This window comes from Anguilla anguilla, chromosome 11 (assembly GCF_013347855.1).
Source record: "Anguilla anguilla isolate fAngAng1 chromosome 11, fAngAng1.pri, whole genome shotgun sequence".
Lineage (NCBI taxonomy): Eukaryota > Metazoa > Chordata > Actinopteri > Anguilliformes > Anguillidae > Anguilla > Anguilla anguilla.
Window position 1 is genome coordinate 35,354,343 of NC_049211.1, and position 7,278 is coordinate 35,361,620.

At 36.8% G+C, this 7,278-nt stretch overlaps 1 protein-coding gene across 1 annotated transcript in view; it reads right to left on the reverse strand.

The window, feature by feature from the left end:
* LOC118208381 (homeobox protein Hox-B3-like) overlaps nucleotides 1-4,786 on the reverse strand; it is a 79,297-nt gene extending 74,511 nt beyond the window's left edge. The window contains exons 1-2 of the mRNA XM_035382999.1: nucleotides 4,741-4,786; nucleotides 928-1,028 (exon numbers count right to left, since the gene is read on the reverse strand). The gene's annotated coding sequence lies outside the window, so the exon portion shown is untranslated. The remainder of the gene's footprint in view (nucleotides 1-927; nucleotides 1,029-4,740) is intronic.
* Between the last annotated feature and the right edge of the window lie 2,492 nt (nucleotides 4,787-7,278).

Here is a 7,278-nt window from a genome sequence, read left to right on the forward strand (position 1 = left end):
AGATACGGATGATGGAATGGGAACAATAAGTCAATTAAGCAACCAGTAAACACACTCTCAGAAAAAGCTACGGATAAAGTGCCTAAAAAGGCACAAACGCTTGTCACTGGCATGGTACCCTTGGTAAATAAAATTGCACCCCTAGCCAGCGTTGTGTGATTAATTTGTACCTTTTGTGCTTATATAAGGAGCTTATTAGTACCCAAATAGAACATTTACATTTGGGAAATTTGTTCCTTAAAGAATAAAAACGTACCTCCACTGCACCCAGTAAAATGTCCAGTGTTAATTTAACTCTTAACAGTGTTAATTCAGCTCTCACAGATAACAAAAGTTAACATTGGGCATTTTACTGCATATCTATTTCTGAAAGTGTACAATGTTGACCATCAACCGCAAGAAGTCCAGCGATCTAGGGACAAATTGCAGTGCTATCATTCACATTCATCTGCAAGTACTTGCAGACAGACTGAACGCAAGACCCCAGTTCTCTTTGTAGGTACAGTTCGTTTGTCTGAGGCCCATAAGCATTACGCGGGATAATATGCAATAACTACATGTCTAGAAAGCACTGCTTCACGCCGTTAAATGCAGTAGAACAAACATATTAGTGAACCCACAAAGACACACGCCTGAATATGCACAAGCAACAGACTGAGACCTAACAGAGCGACCACATCCGCGTTAATGCAGTTATCAAATACGTCTAGCACACAAGGTCTGTCCATTGCGCACGGTATTCATGTTGTCAGTCTTTTTTTTTTTTTTTTTTTTTTTACTTCGCAGCGGAAGTTTCGCATATTTAAATCGGTCCCCCGAAGGGGATGGGGGTCTAGAAAAAAGTGCCATCTTCAGCCTGCCCCTCACGGCTATGGACCATTAGATAAACATCCAAGCCAATAAGGAACGCAGAAATCGCCTACTTACCCGCGTTGTGTCTGCTGCTCGCGTGACGCCTTCTGGTCCAGCAGCAGCGAGGGCGGGGGTGCAGGTAGGGTGATCAGCCGAACGCAGAAAACATCCCTTATCTTGCAGCAGATCGAAGAGTTAAAGACGAGCATTTTTAAAAAGAAAACGAAGGTATTTACAACCCGCTGTTCTGACAGTCCAGCATTGACAAAAAATAGGCTCAGTTGTTTCGCCTCTAGGGGCTGCGAGACAGAGAGGGAGAGAGGGGGAGGGGGAGGAGACGAATGTCATAAAGCGATTACTGGAACGAGGTGGTAGGGTGGCAGCACTGAGAGTGTGTAAAATCAACGCTGAACCAACGAATATGTAGCCTATAAAAAATCAACTTAAAACCGGGCGCCGAAGTAGAAGCTGGGCTCGTTTCCTACACCGCTGCTTGGTCTGTGGCCGATAGAACGTGAGATCCAGGGGAAAGACAACAGTATAAAGTTCATGTTCATGGAGAGGGAATCATGTGACTCCTTGCAACCAATCCCAGAGCCGAATCAGTCGTAAACTTTTATTACTTAGCTGTAAATTTCTCCCCCAAACAACCAGGAATGTGTGGCGCCCCCATCTGCTCTCTCTCTCTCTCTCTCTCTCTCTCTCTCTATGTGTGTGTGTATATATATATATATATATAGGCCTATATCAATTAAGTTTTTTAGTGTATCTCAATTAAATTTAAGACAGTGCTTCATTGCCAAAACATATATATTTGTAAAAAAAAAAAGAAAAAAAAAAATCTTTCCCATTTTCATCAAGATTATTTTTCTGGTACCTTGGCAATGCTTATTTGACAGGAAGCATAGGAAAAATCGAATCTAATTATCAGTGACTGCCCACAGTAAGAATTTGTTAAGAGTAGTAAGCTTATTGTCAAAACATTATCACATATGATAGACTCCACAGTCTTCTCTGACCGCTGCTCTTCTGTTCTCTTCCTAGTGCCAATAGTAGAGCTATCTGGTCATAATGGCAATAGTAGTAGCAATAGTTAGTTAGACATAATAGTTAGACATAATAGTAGTAGTATTAAATGTGGTTTTGTGGCTGCACTGGTAGTATTGATAATAAAAGTATTATAATTCAAAGTACTAAAAAGTACTAAATTGCACTTAGTGGTATTCGTTGTGGTAATAGTCATACAGTTATTAGTTGTAATATAACTGATGCCACAACTAGTATTTCAATGCTGCTGCTACTGCTATCATTAGTAGTGTTGATAATAGTAGTGACAATATTTATTCCTGCTGTGGCCTCAGTAATATCCCAAATTAAACTACTACCACTGCAACAGAGAGTGTTAGTCATTTTCAGTTTTTTGATAATTTCATTGTTGCGCTGAAGATGCTAATGTTGGTGCTATTACTGACATTATTGCTGTAGTAATCTCAGAAATAGCAGCAGCATGATGGAAAATAATAATTGTATTAAAATGATCCTCATCATCATCATCATCATCATGTTGCAGCAACAGTACAGTTGAAGCATTGGTGGAAGAATAAGTCTAACCGTGGTTGTAGTAGCGATACCTCACCACAAATAGCTGTTGCCAAGTTCTTAGTAACTTTACTAGTAAGCTATTTGCACTCTTTTTATTCCCCAAATACAGGATGATAACTGAATATTCGCGAAAAAGCGATTCCGCAAGCGCAGCGCAAAACTGGCGGCAAGTAAATGTATTAATTTTAAAAGTTTTATGTATATAATATAAAATTATATTCTCCTTTGAATGGGATGGCCATTGCTTAAAAAAAGACATGTGAGGCACGCACGTGCATGATCGTCCCAAAAGAGGGCTATCATCGTCTAACTTCATGTTTTTGACCTATACTTGAAAGGCCGCTTCAAAAAGTACACTGTTTAAGCATATAATGAAATTGCTATAATAGTGTGATAAAATGACGGTCGAACAACATCAGCATCTACACACGCACACTATTGTGTTCGTGTGTGCGTGTGTGTATGCTTATATATTAAACATTCAACAAAATATCTTCTTCCCTTGAACAGATACCAGATTATATGAACACGCTGGGTATTTATCAATAGCTGCAAACACACACACACACACACACATACACACACACAGAATATTGCATGCGCATGTATAGATAATGCTGTTCAATTGCCATTTAATCACATTTGTATTGCAATTTCGTTCTGTTCTCACACAAACAAGAGGCAGATTTACCAGTTTAATTGTCAACACTGGCAGACATAGTCTGAGAAAAATCAAAATCCGCATAACATTTTACATAAGGCCCCAAAGATAGCAATGTTAACGTTCCTTAAATATTCAATATTCTCCGTAGTTTGAAATATTCTCCGTAGTTAGAAAACTCCGAGCCTTAATTATCGAAATATGAAGAAAACACTTGCAATGCAATTTAATCAAACATTTGTAATATTTTCAAAAAACCTTTTGCCGAAATGTAAAGAAAACACTTGCTATGCCATTTAACCAAATATCTGTAATCTTTTGAAAAGGCGTCTTGTTTTTCTATGAACATAAAAGGTCTGTGATAATGGACATCAGTATATTTGTACTAATGCCAGAATTCCGAGCATGTGGTATTCTGTCCAACATGCAAATATTTGGACAATTCATTATGTTGCCATTGAAAGCCTTAATAAAATATGATGTAAGAAAAGTAAAAATATACCCGTGGCATGCTGAAAATAAGATTATATTTCACGATATTTAAAACTATGCTGGTAATGTGTTCGTGTATTGCAATAATTTACCCCATGGCGCATGTGTGTTTATTCTGCGCCAGATGATCTCGGTCAAGATTTCTATACAGGTCTGAGATTGTATTGGTACAAATTTCCATTTTTGCGGATGCAGTAAGCTTTCTAAAGCATTCTCAGTTGCAATGTTTATCAATTCATTTGGTTTATTTCGTCATATGTCACAGTATACGTTTATACTGAAGTGGGTCGTTGTTCTTGAAGAAGGTGGACGTATTACTCTAAGATCAACGCCTAATGATGATTCTTTTTTATTTTATTTTATTGCTTCAGCAAAATGTACTACCTATGAAATATCAATATACACATTGATCATGTCGCTCCCGATCTTCAATAACGTCCTACTTCAATTATTGCTGGAAGTCAAGTACATATTCAGCTCTTCTTGTAAAAACGGAGCTCTAGGCTTATACAACAAAAAACAGCCAACAACCAGAATTAAACACTCTGTGAAGCCTATCTATCGTCTATTGGGTCATAAATACGAACTAATTTTTATTTATAGTCCCCAGTAAATTAAAGTGAAAATAGCATGTAAGCTATTCACGACTAGATGTCTGGTTCTGTAGCAGCAATCGACAAACATGTGGGCATTCCACGGTCTGTGAAATGTATACAAATTCAAATTGTACCGTATTTCCGTAAGTATCAATGTTGTAACACAAGGAGCAACGTTAGCAGCAAGGTGAGAGGGGGATACGGCTATAAACTGATTATGTTCGTGTCACATATAGCCTTCATTGCATTATTGTATTATTATTATTATTATTATTATTGTTATTGTTATTATTATTAGTAGTATTAGTATTATTACTATTAGCAGCGGCGTCAATATCCACTTACTTATAAGCTTAATTTGTATACAGTTTTAACTCCGAATTTTAAATGACAAAAATCAGTACCTGATTTTCAGGCTTGAACTTGTTAAGGAGTTGAATCCTTCGAACACCTGTAAAGTGAAAGCTCGTCTGACGCGTGAAACACCACAACATAGGCTAGTTTTTAAAAACTTAAAACAAATTTATATATACATACTCTGACGTCTGCAGTGAGCTGTCCGTACAGGTTGCCTTGCGCCAAATGCCCGCGAGATAGTTCATTGTACATGTGCAAGAGAAAAAAGATCAGTCGGTCCGGATATATGACACTGCGGAGTTTACACCGCCAATAAACTTTACTGCAACCACAGCTAAGACTTGATTGGGGATGTTGCCTCCTGGAAGCAATATAACACACAAAGACCAGACGGCTGAACAATGATCTCTGACAATTGTCAGTACCACAGAAACTTCCGGAATATTTCAGTCTTTCCAGTAAAACTACTTTCCTGCAGCCATACTTAAGAAAAGGGGACCCACCTTTTACCAAAACACTCACGCTCCGCGGAAATATCGTTTTAGAAAAATAAGATGGGTGCCTATTTATTACATTTGTGCAGTTACGTTTTGTGGTTTTGTCTAATTGAGTGCTGACCGTGAATTACTGTAAAATTAAACAAAAATGAAGAACGTATTTTTAACCATACAGATATAGGATATAAGAAATAGCAACAGGCCTACTTTAAATATAGAGGCTGACGTTAAAAACTTATATACAGACCACGACTTGTATTATAGACATGACTTTCCATTAACACAATCGTGTCAATGTCAAATTTTCCCTCACAGATGTTTTCAAAGTATGCTCTCATAAACACCTTGTTATGATTCCCACAACAAATGTAATCGTAGCCGATTATGCTAAACAGGGGCCCATTTAAGGAAGGATATGAGTTGTATTGGATGTTGGACAGAGTTTAATTATTGTGAGATTGTGAAAAATTGTCTATCCATCAAATTATTATGTATACCACTGTAATTTCCGCTACGTATCAAACTCGACTCAGTGGCTGGTTAAATAAAGATGAGTGTGGTGTTAGAAATTTTGTCTTTTGATAGACATCAGAATTTTGAAAGCAAATGAACAGGCAGTGAATTAAATGAAATGAAAAATAATGTCTTGCTATGACGATGATGATGATTATGATAACAACAACAACAGCAACAACAACAACAACAACAATAATAATAATAATAATAATAATTATTATTATTATTATTATTATTATTATTATTATTATTATTATTATTATTACCCAAATTATTATTAGTGCTAGTAGCAGCAGTATCAGTAGCAGTAGTAGTAGTAGTCGTGGTAGTAGCGGCAGCAGTAATAATAGTAGTAGTAGTAGGAATAGTAAGAGGAGTGGTAGTTTTAGTGGTAGTAGTAGTCCAGTGTAGTACTAAGCTTTATACTGCGGCCACATTGTTATCGGTCTGATCAGCAGTATGTATGACATAAAAAATTAATTTGCACATTTTTCAAGTTTTCATAACATAGTTTAAAGATTCAGCTTTTGTGGACCTTAAAATATATAAAGTTTTAACTATGTTTATCAGTTTATTGAATATATAACTTTAAAATAGCATAATACCACACAGACAAAATATTTTTGAAGTAACTGTGCCAAGACAAAAAAACGAACGTTTCTTTTTCTTCCAAGAAAATCAGCATTGAAAATCGCCTGCACAATCCCTTAAAATATTTCCAAAGTAATATGGACAGATTAGTTGTCACTTGCATCTAACAAAGACCCTTTGCTTGTAATCGAGAAAGACGCCACAGCGATGACGTCACAATGACGGTGTTTTAAATTTGTTCTGCAGCTGGAGCGTGCCTGTCTGGCCTTCAACACCAAGTTGAATGTGTTATATGTTCTTATTTCGAATTATTGTGTCTGTATTCAATCTGTAACGTTAATTTTACATATAGCATGAGAAGACCGAATCGTTTTTAACCAAACTGAAGCGCTGTCTGTATAACTGCATTGCTACTTTCCATAATAAAATTTTACCACAATAAAAAACTAATATAGACTGATAGAGTCGAATGAATTTAATATTTTACTATATACCTTCAATGGTCATTCTGCATTTGCAAATGGTATTAGACAACTACAATGCACACATTCCACCATTTGCAACCGGTATATCCTTAAAATCAGTTGTGGACTGAAATTGAAAATGGCTTACAAAAATGGCTTATGTCTTGTCCTGCTGGAATAATATAATTTTGTTACTATTCAAGCGATGCTAATGTTAACATTTCAAGGACTTGGATTATTCGTTTGAGCGTAATTGAGGCAGTGGTCAACAATCGCATTCAGCTTAATCTCCCTGTTAGCACAGTCGAACTACGTCTGACAACATATTTTTCTCTCCGGAGTTGTGCGAGCACCCAGTGATTACATTAAACCCAATTAATCTGGGCAAACCGAAATAAAAGATAGCCGAAACAAAATCCCCTATAGTATCATGGAAATAGCGGAAGTGCATTAGGTGGCATGCGAGAGTATTTTTCTCTTCACAGACCAGCATAGTTTGATTACAACTTCATTTCTTCTTCTATTAGTGCATTCTGGGATTTCTGCTCTTTGACAGAGTTTCACTGTTCCTTCATTCTAGTCACATCTGCTGTGGAACAAACACCATGACTTTGCCTTGTATTTTCTCCATTTGCCAATCAGGGATTTCA